The sequence below is a fragment of the Salmo salar genome, chromosome ssa09 (genome assembly GCF_905237065.1).
Source record: "Salmo salar chromosome ssa09, Ssal_v3.1, whole genome shotgun sequence".
NCBI lineage: Eukaryota > Metazoa > Chordata > Actinopteri > Salmoniformes > Salmonidae > Salmo > Salmo salar.
The window spans coordinates 58,334,580-58,351,697 of record NC_059450.1 but is presented as its reverse complement, the minus strand read 5'-3'; the positions used below and the strand labels follow the sequence as shown (position 1 = coordinate 58,351,697).

The 17,118-nt window shown below is 43.2% G+C and overlaps 1 protein-coding gene across 1 annotated transcript in view; it reads left to right on the top strand.

The window, feature by feature from the left end:
• apln (apelin) overlaps positions 1-13,156 on the top strand; it is a 34,916-nt gene extending 21,760 nt beyond the window's left edge. The window contains exon 3 of the mRNA XM_014211820.2: positions 8,745-13,156. The gene's annotated coding sequence lies outside the window, so the exon portion shown is untranslated. The remainder of the gene's footprint in view (positions 1-8,744) is intronic.
• The last annotated feature ends 3,962 nt before the right edge of the window (positions 13,157-17,118 follow it).

The window sequence follows — 17,118 nt, the reverse complement described above, 5'->3', positions numbered from 1 at the left end:
AAAGGCTAATTGATCATTAGAAAACCCTTTTGCAATTATGTTAGCACAGCTGAAAACTGTTGTGCCATTAAATAATCAATAAAACTGGCCTTATTTAGACTAGTTGAGTATCTGGAGCAACAGCATTTGTGGGTTCGATTACAGGCTCAAAATGGCCAGAAACAAAGAACTTTCTTCTGAAATTCATCAGTCTATTCTTGTTCTGAGAAGGAAAGGCTATTTCATGCGAGAAATTGCCAAGAAACTGAAGATCTCGTACAAAGCTGTGTACTGCTCCCTTCACAAAACAGAGCAAACTGTCTCTAACCAGAATAGAAAGAGGAGTGGGAGGCCCCGGTGCACAACTGAGCAAGAGGACAAGTACATTCGAATGTCTAGTTTGAGAAACAGACACCTCACAAGTCTTCAACTGGCAGCTTCATTAAATAGTACCCGCAAAACACCAGTCTCAACATTAACAGTGAAGAGGCGACTCCGGGATGCTGGCCTTCGAGGCAGAGTTCCTCTGTCCAGTGTCTGTGTTCTTTTGCCCGTCTTTATTCTTTTTTTGTATTGGCCAGTCTGAGATATGGCTTTTTCTTTGCAATTCTTCCTAGAATGCCAGCATCCCGGAGTCGCCTCTTCACTGTTGACGTTTCGTGCCAATTTCTCGCATGGAATAGCCTTCATTTCTCAGAACAAGAATAGACTGACGAGTTTCAGAAGAAAATTCTTTGTTTCTGGCCATTTTGAGCCTGTAATCAAACCCACAAATGCTGATGCTCCAGATACTCAACTAGTCTAAAGAAGGCCAGTTTTATTGATTATTTAATCAGCACAACAGTTTTCAGCTTTGCTAACATAATTGCAAAAGGGTTTTCTAATGATCAATTAGCCTTTTAAAATGATAAACTTGGATTAGCTAACACAACGTGCCATTGGAACACAGGAGTGATGGTTGGTGATAATGGGCCACTGTACACCTATGTAGATATTCCATACAAAATCAGCCGTTTCCTGCTAAAATAGTCAAATACAACATTAACAATTTCTACACTGTATTTCCTATCAATTTGATGTTATTTTAATGGTCAAAAAATGTGCTTTTCTTTTAAAAACAAGGACTTTTCTAAGTGACCCCAAACTTTTGAACAGTAGTGTATGTTCTACAATGATGGTCTTGAATGGAGGGCCATTCGCCCAGGCATGTGCAAGAACTGCCATGAATTGAGGAACCCAAGACCCATTCACATGTCTCTCCCAGTCCACATGAGATACATGGAGAGCTTGGCAGGATACAACACCCCTTGCAGGAGGTGCCAGCCACACAACGCCAGCCTGCCATAAATTAATCCCAGTAATAGACGAGGCTGCTTGGGATGAGGCAGATGTGTCATTCCCCTTAAGGCATGCTTAATCCGTTTAAAAGGGAAGTGGATAAAAGCCCTAGAAGGTGAGAAGCTCCACTTTCTTTTGTCCCCACCTGGGTTTTACAATCTATGGAAAATGATGGAATGTTATTGTTTTTGTAGCATTTTTGGAGAGAGAATTATTTAGACTTTCCTCTCCAAGCCCAAGGGAACTTCAGATGCAGTGGCACAAAGGTGCAAGCAAGGAACAAGCCCCAAGCTAGGGCACACGTGCTCGTGGGACAACACAGGACCTAAAAGGTTCAATGCTTTGCACAGCCCAAAAAATGTGGCTTTGCTCAGTCAATGGCTTATTTTCAGTGTCAGAATGGCGCCCGCACAATGAGGGAAACTTCAGGAAGTTGGTGGAGCTCTATAAAAGAGAATGGCTCACTGACAATGCTTTCACCGCTAACAGCACTTCAATCACAACAAGACAAAGATTTCTATCTTCTCTGGCTCCTCTCGCCTTGCTAAGTTCATAGTTCACCTCATTTAGAGCTTTTTCCCTGCAAATCAATCACATTTATTTATAAAGCCCTTCTTACATCAGCTGATGTCATAAAGTGCTGTACAGAAACCCAGCCTAAAACCCAAACAGCAAGCAATGCAGGTGTAGAAACACGGTGGCTAGGAAAAACTAGCAGAACCTAGGAAAAAACCTAGAGAGGAACCAGGCTATGAGGGATGGCCAGTCTTCTTCTGGCTGTGCCGAGTGGAAAGTATAACAGAACATGGCCAAGATGTTCAAATGTTCATAGATGACCAGCAGGGTCAAATAATAATAATCACAGCGGTTGTCGAGGGTGCAACAGGTCAGCAGCTCAGGAGTAAATGTCAGTAGGCTTTTCATAGTCGATCATTCACAGGTTCTCTACTGCTCCTGCTGTCTCTAGAGAGCTGAAAACAGCAGGTCTGGGACAGGTAGCACGTCCAGTGAACAGGTCAGGGTTCCATAGCCGCAGGCAGAACAGATGAAACTGGAGCAGCAGCATGGCCAGGTGCACTGGGGACAGCAAGGAGTCATCAGGCCAGGTAGTCCTGAGGCATGGTCCTAGGGCTCAGGTCCTCCGAGAGAGAGAAGGAAAAAAATAAAGAGAGAAAGAGAGAAAGATAGAGAGAGAGAATTAGAGAGAGCATACTTAAATTCACACAGGACAGGAGAAATACTCCAGATATAACAGACTGACCCTAGCCCCCCGACACATAAACTACTGCAGCATAAATACTGGAGGCTGAGACAGGAGGGGGTCGGGAGACACCGTGGCCCCAACCGATGATACCCCCGGACAGGGCCAAACAGGCAGGATATAACTCCACCCACTCTGCCAAAGCACAGCCCCCACACCACTTGAGGGATCACTTCAACCACCAACATACCATCCTGAGACAAGGCCGAGTATAGCCCACAAAGATCTCCGCCACGGCACAACCCAAGGGGGGGCGCCAACCCAGACAGGAAGATCATGTCAGTGACTCAACCCACTCAAATGACGCACCCCTCCTAGGGATGGCATGGAAGAGCACCAGTAAGCCAGTGACTCAGCCCCTGTAATAGGGTTAGAGGCAGAGAATCCCAGTGGAGAGAGGAGAACCAGCCAGGCAGAGACAGCAAGGGCGGTTCGTTGCTCCAGTGCCTTTCCGTTCACCTTCACTCCTGGGCCAGACTACACTCAATCATAGGACCTACTGAAGAGATGTGTCTTCAATAAAGACTTAAAGGTTGAGACCGAGTCTGCGTCTCTCACATGGGTAGGCAGACCATTCCATAAAAATGGAGCTCTATAGGAGAAAGCCCTGCCTCCAGCTGTTTGCTTAGAAATGCTAGGGACAGTAAGGAGCCCTGCGTCTTGTGACCGTAGCGTACGTGTAGGTATGTACGGCAGGACCAAATCGTAAAGATAGGTAGGAACAAGCCCATGTAATTCTTTGTAGGTTAGCAGTAAAACCTTGAAATCAGCCCTTGCGTCAACAGGAAGCCAGTGTAGAGAGGCTAGCACTAGAGTAATATGATCCAATTTTTGGGTTCTAGTCAAGATTCTAGCAGCCTTGTTTAGCACTAACTGAAGTTTATTTAGTGCTTTATCCGGGTAGCCGGAAAGTAGAGCATTGCAGTAGTCTAACCTAGAAGTGACAAAAGCATGGATTCATTTTTCTGCATCATTTGTGGACAGAAAGTTTCTGCTTTTTGCAATGTTATGTAGATGAAAAAAGCTGTTCTTGAAACAGTCTTGATATGTTGGTCAAAAGAGAGATCAGGGTCCAGAGTAACGCCGAGGTCCTTCACAGTTTTATTTGAGACGACTGTACAACCATCAAGATTAATTGTCAGATTCAACAGAAGATCTCTTTGTTTCTTGGGACCTAGAACAAGCATCTCTGTTTTGTCCAAGTTTAAAAGTAGACAATTTGCAGCCATCCACTTCCTTCTGTCTGAAACACAGGCTTCCAGGGAGGGCAATTTTGGGTCATCCAAAATGTGTGTCATCCACATAGCAGTGAAAGTTAATATTATGTTTCCGAATGTAAAGTCCTGCATTCTCATAACAAGGCATTCCAGTTAGCTCAACCTGACCAGCATGCCAATCAAGCCGTTAGTTTGCCTTGGTTGGAATGTTGAGAAAGTTAGGAGACCCTATAGGAGGATGCCATTGTCTACTGTCCCCAATTGACTCCATGATAAAACCATCAAAACCCTTCATAAAGAAGAATCTTCTTTAATCAACATGTTCAACTGAACCAGAGAATATATGAAACATTCTCCCCCAGCTGAGCGCAGTCTGGGAATTATCTCTTCACGAGGCCTGATAACCAGCAGGGATATAGCCGGCAGGCATCATTGAAACCACTCTGTCTTTGTTCATGTCTCCTCCTTTCTTTTCCTTTTTTTTCTGATGGTAGGATGCATGTCTTGAGAAAAAGCTGTTGCAACACATTGTTTCACCCCGGAGGAAAGATCTAAGCTCGACCGAGTTCAATGGAGGCACGAGTTGGAGAAAAAAATCGATTTCTCAATATGCCAGAATATGGATCCAAGTCATAATTGGCCCTAATTAGTGTACGTTATGACTAGGGAAGGTGCTTCACTTGACAATATCCATCACACTACTTAAACCACACCCGATCCAGAACCACAACCTCCCTCCGTTTCATTGTCAAAGGCAGCTCATCCATTATATTCTGACACCTCAGGCAAAATGGAGGTGAATTTGAACGTGTAGCGAAATGCTTGTGCTTCTAGTTCCGACCATGCAGTAATATCTAACAAGTAATCTAACCATTTCACAACAACTACCTTATACACACGAGTGTAAAGGAATGAATAAGAATATGTACATAAAAATATATATGGATGAGCGATGGCCGAACGGCATAGGCAAGATGCAGTAGAAGGTATGGAGTACAGTATATACATATGAGATGAGTAGTGTAGTTTAAAGTGACTAGTGATACATTTATTACATCCAATTTTTAATTATTAAAGTGTCTAGTGATTGAGTCAGTATGTTGGCAGCAGCCACTCAATGTTACTGATGGCTGTTTAACAGTCTGATGGCCTTGAGATAGAAGCTGTTTTTCAGTCTCTCGGTCCCAGCTTTGATGCATCTGTACTGACCTCGCCTTCTGGATGATAGCGGGGTGAACAGGCAGTGGCTTGGGTGGTTGTTGTCCTTGATGATCGTTTTGGCCTTCCTGTGACATCGGGTGGTGTAGGTGTCCTGGAGAGCAGGTAGTTTGCCCCCGGTGATCGTTGTGCAGACCTCACTACCCTCTGGAGAGCCTTACGGTTGTGGGCGGAGCAGTTGCCCTACCAGGTGGTGATACAGCCCTACAGGATGTTCTCGATTGTGCATCTGTAAAAGTTTGTGAGTGTTTTTGGTGACAAGCCAAATTTCTTCAGCCTCCTGAGGTTGAAGAGGCGCTGTTGCACCTTCTTCACCATGCTGTCTATGTGGATGGACCATTTCAGTTTGTCTGTGATGTGTACGCCGAGGATAACATCTGGCGCCGAAAGAGATGGCCGCCTCGCTTCGCGTTCTCAGGAAACTATGCAGTATTTAGTTTTTTATGTATTATTTCTTACATTGTTACCCCAGGAAATCTTAAGTTTTATTACATACAGCCGGGAGGAACTATTGGATATAAGAGCAACGTCAACTTACCAACATTACGACCAGGAATATGACTTTCCCGAAGCGGATCCTCTATTTGGTCCACCACCCAGGACAATGGATCGGATCGCAGCCGGCGACCCAAAACAATGGCGCCTCAGGAGGGGCAGAAGAAGCGGTTTTCTGGTCAGGCGCCGTAGACGGGCACATCGCACACCGCTCCCGAGTTTACTACTCGCCAACGTCCAGTGTCTTGACAACAAGGTAGACGAAATCCAAGCAAGGGTTGCCTTCCAGAGAAACATCAGAGATTGTAACGTTCTTTGTTTCATGGAAACATGGCTCACTCAAGACACGCTATCGGAGTTGGTACAGCCACCTGGTTTCTTCACGCATTGCGACGACAGAAACAAACATCTCTCTGGTAAGAAGAAGGGCGGGGGGGTATGCCTTATGATTAACGAGACGTGGTGTGATCATAACAACATGCAGGAACTCAAGTCCTTTTGCTCATCTGACCTAGAATTCCTTACAATCAAATGTCGACCGCATTATCTTCCAAGAGAATACTCTTCGATTATAATCACAGCCGTATATATCCCCCCTAAGCAGACACATCGATGACCTGAATGAACTTCAGTGGACTCTATGTAAACTGGAAACCACATATCCTGAGGCTGCATTCTTTGTAGCTGGGGATTTTAATAAGGCTAATCTGAAAACAATGGTCCAGGAAAAAATCATGGATCATTGTTACTCTAACTTCCGTAACACATACAAAGCCCTGCCCCGCCCTCCTTTTGGAAAATCTGACCACGACTCCATTTTGTTGCTCCCAGCCTATAGACAGAAACTAAAACAGGAAACGCCCGTGCTCAGGTCTGTTCAACTCTGGTCCGACCAATCTGATTCCATGCTTCAAGATTGCTTCGATCACATGGACTGGGATATGTTCCGCATAGCATCGGACAGTAACATTGATGAGTACGCTGATTCGGTGAGTGAGTTTATTAGCAAGTGCATCGGTGATGTTGTACCCACAGCAACTATTAAAACCTTCCCCAACCAGAAACCGTGGATTGATGGCAAAACTGAAAGCGCGAACCATTGCTTTTAATCAGGGCAAGGCGACCGGAAACATGACCGAATACAAACAGTGCAGCTATTCCCTCCGCAAGGCAATCAAACAAGCTAAGCGTCAGTATAGAGACAAAGTAGAGTCGCAATTCAACGGCTCAGACATGAGAGGTATGTGGCAGGGTCTACAGTGAATAACGGACTACAAAAAGAAAACCAGCCCCGTCGCGGACCACGATGTCCTGCTCCCAGACAAACTAAACAACTTCTTTGCTCGCTTTGAGGACAATACAGTGCCAATGACACAGTCCGCTACCAAAACCTGCGGGCTCTCCTTCACCGCAGCCAACATGAGTAAAGCATTTAAACGTGTTAACCCTCGCAAGGCTGCCGGTCCAGACGGCATCCCTAGCTGTAAGCATAGTACAATAGAAACAAGTAGTGTACTTTTCCACAATGTTTTTTTAGTTCTTTTTTTTTATCCCTTCAGACAGTAAACTGCAATTTCTGTGTTTTAATCAGCTGGTTATATCTTTGTGTTTGAGGGCGATTTGATTCGTCATTACCATTTCCAATCAAACATTGCATTATTTAACTTCTCTAGGGCCGGCGGGACGAAATCGTCCCACCTACGTAACAGCCAGTGGAATCCTGTGGCGCGTTATTCAAATACCTTAGAAATGCTATTACTTCAATTTCTCAAACATATGACTATTTTACAGCATTTTAAAGACAAGACTCTCGTTAATCTAACCACACTGTCCGATTTCAAAAAGGCTTTACAACGAAATCAAAACATTAGATTATGTCAGCAGAGTACCATGCCAGAAATAATCAGACACACATTTTTCAAGCTAGCATATAATGTCACAAAAACCCAGAAGACAGCTAAATGCAGCACTAACCTTTGATGATCTTCATCAGATGCCACACCTAGGACATTATGTTATACAATACATGCATGTTTTGTTCAATCAAGTTCATATTTATATCAAAAACCAGCTTTTTACATTAGCATGTGACGTTCAGAACTAGCATACCCCCCGCAAACCTCCGGTGAATTTACTAAATTACTCACGATAAACGTTCACAAAAAGCATAACAATTATTTTAAGAATTATAGATACAGAACTCCTCTATGCACTCGATATGTCCGATTTTAAAATAGCTTTTCGGTGAAAGCACATTTTGCAATATTCTAAGTAGATAGCCCGGCATCACAGGGCTAGCTATTTAGACACCCAGCAAGTTTAGCACTCACCAAAGTCAGATTTACTATAAGAACAATGTTATTACCTTTGGTGTTCTTCGTCAGAATGCACTCCCAGGACTTCTACTTCAATAACAAATGTTGGTTTGGTCCCAAATAATCCATTGTTATATCCAAATAGCGGCGTTTTGTTCGTGTGTTCAAGACACTATCCGAAAGGGTAAAGAAGGGTGACGAGCATGGCGCATTTCGTGACAAAAAATGTCTAAATATTCCATTACCGTACTTCGAAGCATGTCAACCGCTGTTTAAAATCCATTTTTATGCCATTTTTCTCGTAAAAAAGCGATAATATTCCGACCGGGAATCTGCATTTAGGTAAACAGACGAAAGAAAATAAAGCATGGGGTCGACTCGGGTACGCGCCTAAGCCTATTGTCCTCTGATCGGCCACTTGCCAAAAGCGATAATGTGTTTCAGCCTGGAGCTGCCTCGATATCATTCAGCTTTTTCCCGGGCTCTGAGAGCCTATGGGAGCCGTAGGAAGTGTCACGTTACAGCAAAGATCCTCAGTCTTCAATAAAAAGAGCCAAGATGAACAACAACTTGTCAGACAGGCCACTCCCTGTTCAGAATCCTCTCAGGTTTTTGCCTGCCATATGAGTTCTGTTATACTCACAGACACCATTCAAACAGTTTTAGAAACTTTAGGGTGTTTTCTATCCAAAGCCATTAATTATATGCATATTATAGTTACTGGGCAGGAGTAGTAACCAGATTAAATCGGGTACGTTTTTTATCCGGCCGTGTCAACAGGTTAACTCAAGAACAACACTGAATCCTAGAGGGCTTTCTATTGTAAGGGGGAAATAAAATGGCTGCATGACTCACATAAATGTTCATGAAAATTTCACTGGACTTATGGCACATTTGTCGTCTTCTGTTTTTGTTTTGCAGGCACTGCTTCGAGCGCCCACCCCCAAGTTCTGATTTCTATGCTCTTCCTTTGCCTTGGGGGGCCTTGCAACGATGGGCCTACGCTTGCCCAGCCTGAAGAGTGATGTCCCATAGCACCTGCTGGTTCTTCAAGCAACTCTTCTCTGTCCACAAAACAATCAGGACAAGCCACTCACCCTCAGCTCTAAGAAGAATTGGGGGCAGGGAAAGGGGGGGTGGGGGGTACTGAGCCCAAGCTATCAGATTCTATTTCGCTCTCTCTCTCTCACTCCCTTGCTCCCTATCTCTGTCTCCTCCCCCAAGTGTTTTCTATAATTTGCTTTCTAGAGCCCTGTCATAGCTGGTCTCGTCGGTGTTGCACACTTTGCATGATGTGTGGTTGACAGGGAGCCTGGTTCCAAACAGTCTTAGTCTTAAAGCGTCAGTCACTTCTCCATGGTGTGGTATTCCCATCCTCTCAGATCCAAGGTGACCACAGCCATTAGTTCCATTGCCGTGTAACTACTTCTGGCTTTACTAGTAAACGGGTGGTGATAGTGAGGAAAGGCAGTGGCAGAGTTCAACAAGTTGACTGTATTTATTCTACAACATGTTTCGCAGATCCATTAAAGCCAGGTTCGCAAATTCACCCAAGACATTTTCACCTGTCTGCAGCAAAACTCAATCTGAGGTTTTCCTTTCAGAAAGTAGAGAAAGGATAAAATAATTATCCTTTTTATTTCATGATAATTTCAGCAAAAGATGTGAAGTAAACAAAAATTGGACCCGAGTGAGGATTCCATTTTACAGCACATTACAGCACATGTAGTCAAAACAATCATGATAATTACTTCACCTGAAAGATTCTTTAAACCAAACTCTTTACATGTTACTAACCCCATTAACACCTCGGGGGGGGGGGGGGTTAAGCAATCTTCCCAACGTTGCAGACACGTTGTCCCACCTGAGATAAGAGTCCTCTGATCCCAATTCCCAATCCTCAGCCTCCTCGCCACTCTGAAGCCCCCAGTAGCTTCTCTACACGACTGTTAACTGGCAGGGGTGGTCTGGTCTGCTCTCTGAACGACAGACTCCCTTGCCTTTTAATGAAGTGCCAAATAATAAACTACTCCACAATGCTGCCAGGAACGAAGGAACGAAAGGAAGAGAGAAATGAGAAACACATTACCTCTTGTTTGAAGTCTCGATAACACTGACACATATGCATTATGATACATTTCTAGACAACAAGAAAAATCCCATTTACAGGCAGTGGTAGCAAGGAGTCCAGTTAAATTAGACCAAAAACACATTTCAAGCAGACATGCTGTCAGCTCAGTAATTATACCACCATGTTCAGCCTACCAATAGTGCTCTCTTCTCTGACTGTTTAGCGTGAGGCTGTTTCGACCCTTTGACCGAGATCTTTGATTGATGGAATGTGCTATGCCTTTCCATCATACTGGAATATATTACTGTTTTGTTCAGATTTTTTGTTTCTATTTTCATTTCTTTTTTTCTCAGGGTGCTGTGATAGAAGCTTGTGCCAGAGCAGTCTCTATTTTGCACATTTATTTAAGAAACACAAACATTTATATATGATAAGCATATTGACGTATACTGTATCTTTACTCTCCCTGCCTATGTATAACACCACTATAGCCATGTATCCAGATTCAGTCCTTGCTAAGTCATTATGGTTCTTTATGCCTCTGTTGGGTACAGTTGCCTTTTTAGCTTGCGCTTCCACAGCACAGGTGGTCATAGCTTTGATCATGATGTTCATCAAATCCCATGGTTAATTTCTCTCAGATGGGCCTCCCCATAGGCTGGCTGAGGCCACTCACAGGCTGAGCTTATTGTCAAATTGGCTTAGATTGGAACCACACCCTTCCCCCCCTCTACAACCTTAAACCCCCTGTTGATTTATGTAACATGCTGCAATTGGGACATGTAGAGCAGATGCCATCCAATCAGCATCCAGTTTGCTATTAGATGTGGAGGGATGGGGGAAATCTGTTTTTCTGTTGGTCTCTTTATCCAAATCTGGTTTCAACTACAGTAAGAATGGCTTTCACTACTAGACTGTTACCAATCACCCCCCCCCCCCAATTTGTTTTACATGTGGCCAAGAGAGGAAATTGTAAGGTTGTTTTTTAACCTGCTTGGTTTCAACCAAGATTTCCAATATGTTATCTTTCCCCCATTACTGTTTCTCACCCAGAGATTAGAATTAAAAAACAGTTTCCCGACACCTCTGCCTCCCAGCATGAGACGCTCTTAATAAGAGAGCATCTCAAATCACAGTGGTAACTCACCCAGCCAAGCTCACCTTGATTAAAAATGTATTCAATCTTAAGGGCACTGTGAAATCATAATTTCAGTCGCACCATGATTATTTCATACCCTCTCAGACAGAGCATTTATTAATGCTCCTTCTAAATAAGACAGCTTTTGCTCAGTATCTTTGCTCACGTATTATTATGGGGGGAGGTAGCTAGTAGGGAGATAGGGGCTGGGGATGGGCATTCTAAGCCACAAGAGTTGGGCTGGATTGGCTCAAAATAATAGGTTTAAAATCACTATTTTCCAGTCTGAGAAGCTAGTGTTAAGGAAGCAGAGCAATGTCTGTATCCGCACTGTTCTTCATGAATGTATCCCCACCATCTGCACCAGCCGAGCCGCCCCTCCAAATGCAGACCCAATGTTTATGTATAGAGTACAATTTGAGTCTTGGTCTCCCCAAATCACTGCTAGTCCACCCTAGTTGGTTATCAGTTGGATCCAAACTTCCAAAGCCAAATATCAATCACCTGGCTTTGCTCCAAGACTTCTTTGTACGGGCAAGCCAGGCTGCACTTTTGCAATTCCATTATGCTGCTGGTTAAAAAAAAACTGAAAACCCTTGGTATAAAATGGCTCTCCAGTGTTTTGTGACAATTTTTGGTCGTCTGATTCTTGTCTAGCTGGTTGTCCAAAGCGTACTTTTTTTAAATACAGTGTGGAATACAGCTGTATATTTTGTGGTCGTAAACAATAATAGAACATTTTGTCTGCAGTACAATATGTTGTAGACAGGTGAGAGCTTCACGCATTCTTCTCCTATAAAACATACCCTACAGGCCTCCATTTTAGGTTAATGGAGCTTGTGGTGTAGAAGGACAAGCACATCCAGGCTCAAACTGAAATGGGAAACCAATACATTTTCCTTAATGGTCTTTTCCAGCAAAGCTTACGCAAGAGAAACGATTGCCATCCTCTCATCTTGTTTCCTCACAATCCTCTTATTTGTTACATCACAAGGCCTGAGTAATGTTCCTATGCACATGTTAGCATGTTTTCACTGGTTTGTTTGTTCCGAGAAGAACGTACCATGTTTGTGCTCAGCTCATTTTCCACTTTTAGAAATGTGCACTTGGCTGGGAGTGTGTATGGAGTAGGAAGCAGTGGAGGGATAAATGTGTATGACTGGTGGAGAAAGGAGTCTAGCAGCTAGCAAGCTAGTGATGAAAACTGCAGCTTAGCCATGGGTCACTGTCTCGCTCTAGCTGTAGGCAGTCCCCACAAAGAGTCAATCAAAACCACTAGGTTTTTAATCTTTGATGTCGCTGTCACTTTCTCTCAGCTCTTGACAAGCTACAGTAAAACCCCTTTCCAAACGTAACACGACCCACCAAGAAAAACGACTTAGCTAGCATGCAATACATTCCATGGTTTTACCTTATGCATCTAAACCCGTCATACATCACACACACAGAGTGGGGGTATCTGCAGGATCAAGTGGCTAAGATTCAATCCCGATGCAGTCCCACAATTCCACAGGCGGGACAATCCAAAGGATAACTAGATTTGATCTCCCGCGGGAGATGAAAATGATCTGTCATTATCTCGCTGCCTCAAATGAGACATTCATACCCCAGAATAGAGAAGGCCCCTCCTCCCATTGATTATGACAATGTTCTCCATCTACATGGCAAACTGGGTCCACCATCAATACCATTCAGAGTAGTTGAGGGAGCTCCAGAGTGCTTAGGCTGAAATGCCATTGCAACAGTGTTACTTACTAGGTCACAAGCAAACTGCAGTTAAAAAGACAATGTATTACACCTGAACCTCTTTACTACTGTCGAAGGTATGTGCTCATATTACTCACCAGGCCAACTGTACAGTCCCTGTCTCTGTTTTGATGTTGAACTGGGCAAAAATTAAATAAATAAATGACGAAACAAGTGTATCAGAAATGGTTGAAATACTGTGTACATATTTGAACTTTTGGTTTCTAATTTATAAAATATAAGCTTTAGCTCTTGGAGTACTTATTTTATTTTTTCCTTTCATGCGTAGCTTTGTGTTTTTATTTTCTATTTCTGTAAAGTGTGTAAATATATCTTTATGATAATAAGTCATATTAAAAAAATCTTATTTTAAGAATCCATTGTGTTTTGTCCTCTTTGCGATGGTCCCTCCGAAACAAGGCATGTTAATGAGTGTTTCTACTGAAAGCAATTGATAATATTGCAGCATTATTGCAGAGGAAACTGGGTGTGATAATTAAAGTATGTACACTACTGGTCAAAGGTTTTAGAACACCTACTCATTCAAAGGTTTTTCTTTATTTTTACTATTTTCTACATTTTAGAATAATAGTGAAGACATCAAAACTATGAAATAACACGTATGGAATTATGTAGTAACCGAAAAAGTGTTAAAGAAATCAAAATATATTTTAGATTTGAGATTCTTCAAATAGCCACCCTTTGCCTTGATGACAGCTTTGCACCCTCTTGTCATTCACTCAACCAGCTTCATGAGGTAGTCACCTGGAATGCATTTCAATTAACAGGTGTGCCTTCTTAAAAGTTAATTTGTGGAATGTATTTCCTTCTTAATGCGTTTGAGACAATTAGTTGTGTTGTGACAAGGTAGCGGGAATGTACAGAAGATAGCCCTATTTGGTAAAAGACCAAGTTCATATTATGGCAAGAACAGCTCAAATAAGCAGAGAAATGACAGTGCATCATTACTTGAAGGAAGACATGAAGGTCAGCCAATACGCAAAAAACGTGAAGCTTTATGATGAAACCGTCTCTCATGAGGACCGCCACAGGAATGAAAGACCCTCTGCTGCTGAGGATAAGTTACCAGCCTCAGAAATTGCAGCCCAAATAAATGCTTTACAGAGATCAAGTAACAGACACATCTCAACATCAACTGTTCAGAGGAGACTGTGTGAATCAGGCCTTCATGGTTGAATTGCTGCAAAGAAACCACTACTACAGGACACCAATAAGAAGAAGAGACTTGCTTGGGCCAAGAACCATGAGCAATGGACATTAGACATGGAGGAAACTTGTCCAAATTGGAGATTTTTGGTTCCAACCGCCGTGTCTTTGTGAGACGCGGTGTGGGTGAACGGATGATCTCCGCATGTGTATTTCCCACCATAAAGCATGGAGGAGGGGGTGTTATAGTGTGGGGGTGCTTTGCTGGTGACACTGTCTGTGATTTATTTAGAATTCAAGGCACACTTAAACAGCATGGCTACCACAGCATTCTGCAGCGATATGCCATCCCATCTGGTTTGGGCTTAGTGGGACTATCATTTGTTTTTCAACAGGACAATGACCCAACACACCTCCAGGCTGAGTAAGGGCTATTTTACCAAGAAGGAGAGTGATGGAGTGCTGCATCCACAATCCCCCGACCTCAACCAAATTGAGATGGTTTGGGATGAGTCGGACCGTAGAGTGAAGGAAAAGCAGCCAACAAAATGCTCAGCTTATGGCAAGACTGTTGGGAAAGCTTTCCAGTTGAAGCTGGTTGAGAGAATGCCAAGAGTGTGCAAAGCTGTCATCAAGGCAAAGGGTGGCTATTTGAAGAATCTCAAATATAAAATATATTTTGATTTGTATAACACTTTTTTCATTACTACATGATTCCACATGTGTTATTTCATAGTTTTGATGTTTTCACTATTATTCTACAATGTAGAAAATAGTAAAAATAAAGAAAAACCCTTGAATGAGTAGGTGTTCTAAAACTTTTGACCAGTAGTGTACATGAAATTATAACACAATTATAATATGTATATTTGCATTTGACATTCAACAGCTATTCAAGTCAGCCCTGTCATCAGCTCTTGTGCCAGTGTTTACCAGTCTTGTAACTCTTCTATAGAATATAACTAACTTTGGTCCCAAGAGAAGGCTGTCAGAAGCCCTGTTTATACCTGCCACTAACATGTGTCGTTATCTTGTCCCGATCTTGCCCGTTTACACTTATAAGATCTGATCAAAATCAGTTCACAATGCATATTTTAATCATCTACACCTGTCTAAAAATTTGAGCACAATCAATATAAGGACAAGATCATGACAAAGGACGCATGTTAGAACCAGGTATAAAACGTGGCTATAGCCAATTCCAAGTAATAGGACACATGCAATGAACTCCAACCACATCTCTGTTGCAATGCTATATCAAACCCATGACCATCAAGTAACACCTTGCCTGTGACAGGTTCCTATAGCTTCAACTCCTTATTAAGCATAATGCATATTAATACGGCATAATTGCTGAGTATGAATATCATGGAGAAGTCCAGCTGTATTAGCATTTAGCAATCATGCACCGTATTGCGACACAGGACCCTCTGGTTCTAAGATTACACTCAGCTGCTGGATAATCTTAAAGGAATCCAGCTAAAGCAATTACAGTTGACATATTGAGTCATAACATTTCTCTTTCTCCGTGAAATATCCGCATATTATTCAACAGTCGCCTCAGGCTTCAAGCTGCTCTCGACTAGCTTATAAAAACAATAACGTCTTGAGATTGGTTTATATCACCACCTACATCGCTAACCCCTACTTTGGCACTGTCCTTTAATTGACCCACATGAACACATAGACCTATTAATATTGTCTATTATCACAAGAATAAAGGGTTTACTTTAAGTATTTTCTTTGGTCTTAAAAAATATCTAAACTAAAGTGACATCACTGACTCCAGTGTAGTTCTATCAACTGACTTGGAATGTAGGTGACTACTTTAACCCTCAAAGTGAAGTGTCCTACCAAAAGAGGAACATAATGTCAAATTGAATTTACGAAGTACCCTCTTTAAGTGTCTATTATGGTCTCACCTATCATGAAAGGAATCTTTGAAAAGCCCTCTGAAGGGAGTGTGTGAGTGAATAAGTTAAGGTAGATGTCTAAGGTTCTGCGTGGGAGCCACTCTCCTTCCACTACGTCCAGTGGGACCACTCTGGGAAGTGCCTTGTTAGCATGCAGAGTTGACACGGCATGACAGACAGGAGGTACCCCCTCTGTGCTGCGGCACCCCCAAAAAGCCGCCCAAGGTTATGTCATCAACCCCGGGTCAGCTGTATAATTGGGCCGGGGGTCACTGGGGCGATACGGAGCGTGACAACGAGACTATAGAGTTACGAGGCAGAGAGCGTCGCCAACGGGGCGTTACGGCCACCAGACGGGCCCCTTTGAATGGTTAAAAGTTCAGTATAAAGAGCTGCTCCAGTCTGTTCACTGTCATTGCTGGAATGCATGTCCCTGCCACTGCTTTCCAATCCCAGAAATTGTGAGGGGGAGGAAAGGTCCATCCGCTTCAGTTGGGAGAGAAAAAGGTTTGAGGCGTAGAATATGATGAGCAAGGCACCATGGGAAATAAGTGTCAGACACTGAGTCCCTTGTGGCTCTCTTAATTATTGACGATATCCCCACGGCAAGCGAGGGAGAGCAGGGGAATCGACTGTGGAGGAGAGGCACACAGTGTGCTGTGCCTAGCTAGCTATGGAACACAGAGGAGACAGGCTGCAGGAGGCAAAACATCTGTACTGCTTTTGGCACTGAGTCCCAGGATCACTTCTTCTGCCACAGTATAAAAACCCCTTTACTGCAGTTGGCTGGCCCATTATACCACCAACAAAGCCCTCAGAACCACTGACAAATCAAATACTGGTGGATTCTATCGATTCCAAATCTCTATTTTGCTCACCTGGACTGGATCGAAGATCTCACTAAATTGTGATCAAGTGGATCTGACCACACTGCTCACTGCTGGATAGGCACCGGTTCAAAGGTAAAAAATTCAAGGGGAACTAAAGAGAACACAACACCACGGGCAATTAACTACACAACAGCCTGTGAGAGATGCCACTTGGATGTGGTGAGGGGTGGTGTTGTATCTGCAACTGCTCTGAGATGAAAGGAAAACGCTCTACTCTGCAAGCAGAGAGCCTGGAGCCAGGTAAGAGGCAGGAACAACAGTCTGTCTAATTCCCCTCAGCTGTGGTAACACCAGCAGCCTCTGCAGCGGGCCATGGATCACTGGAGTGGTCATAAAAACAAGGCCAGTGCAAACACAAGACAGCCAAGGG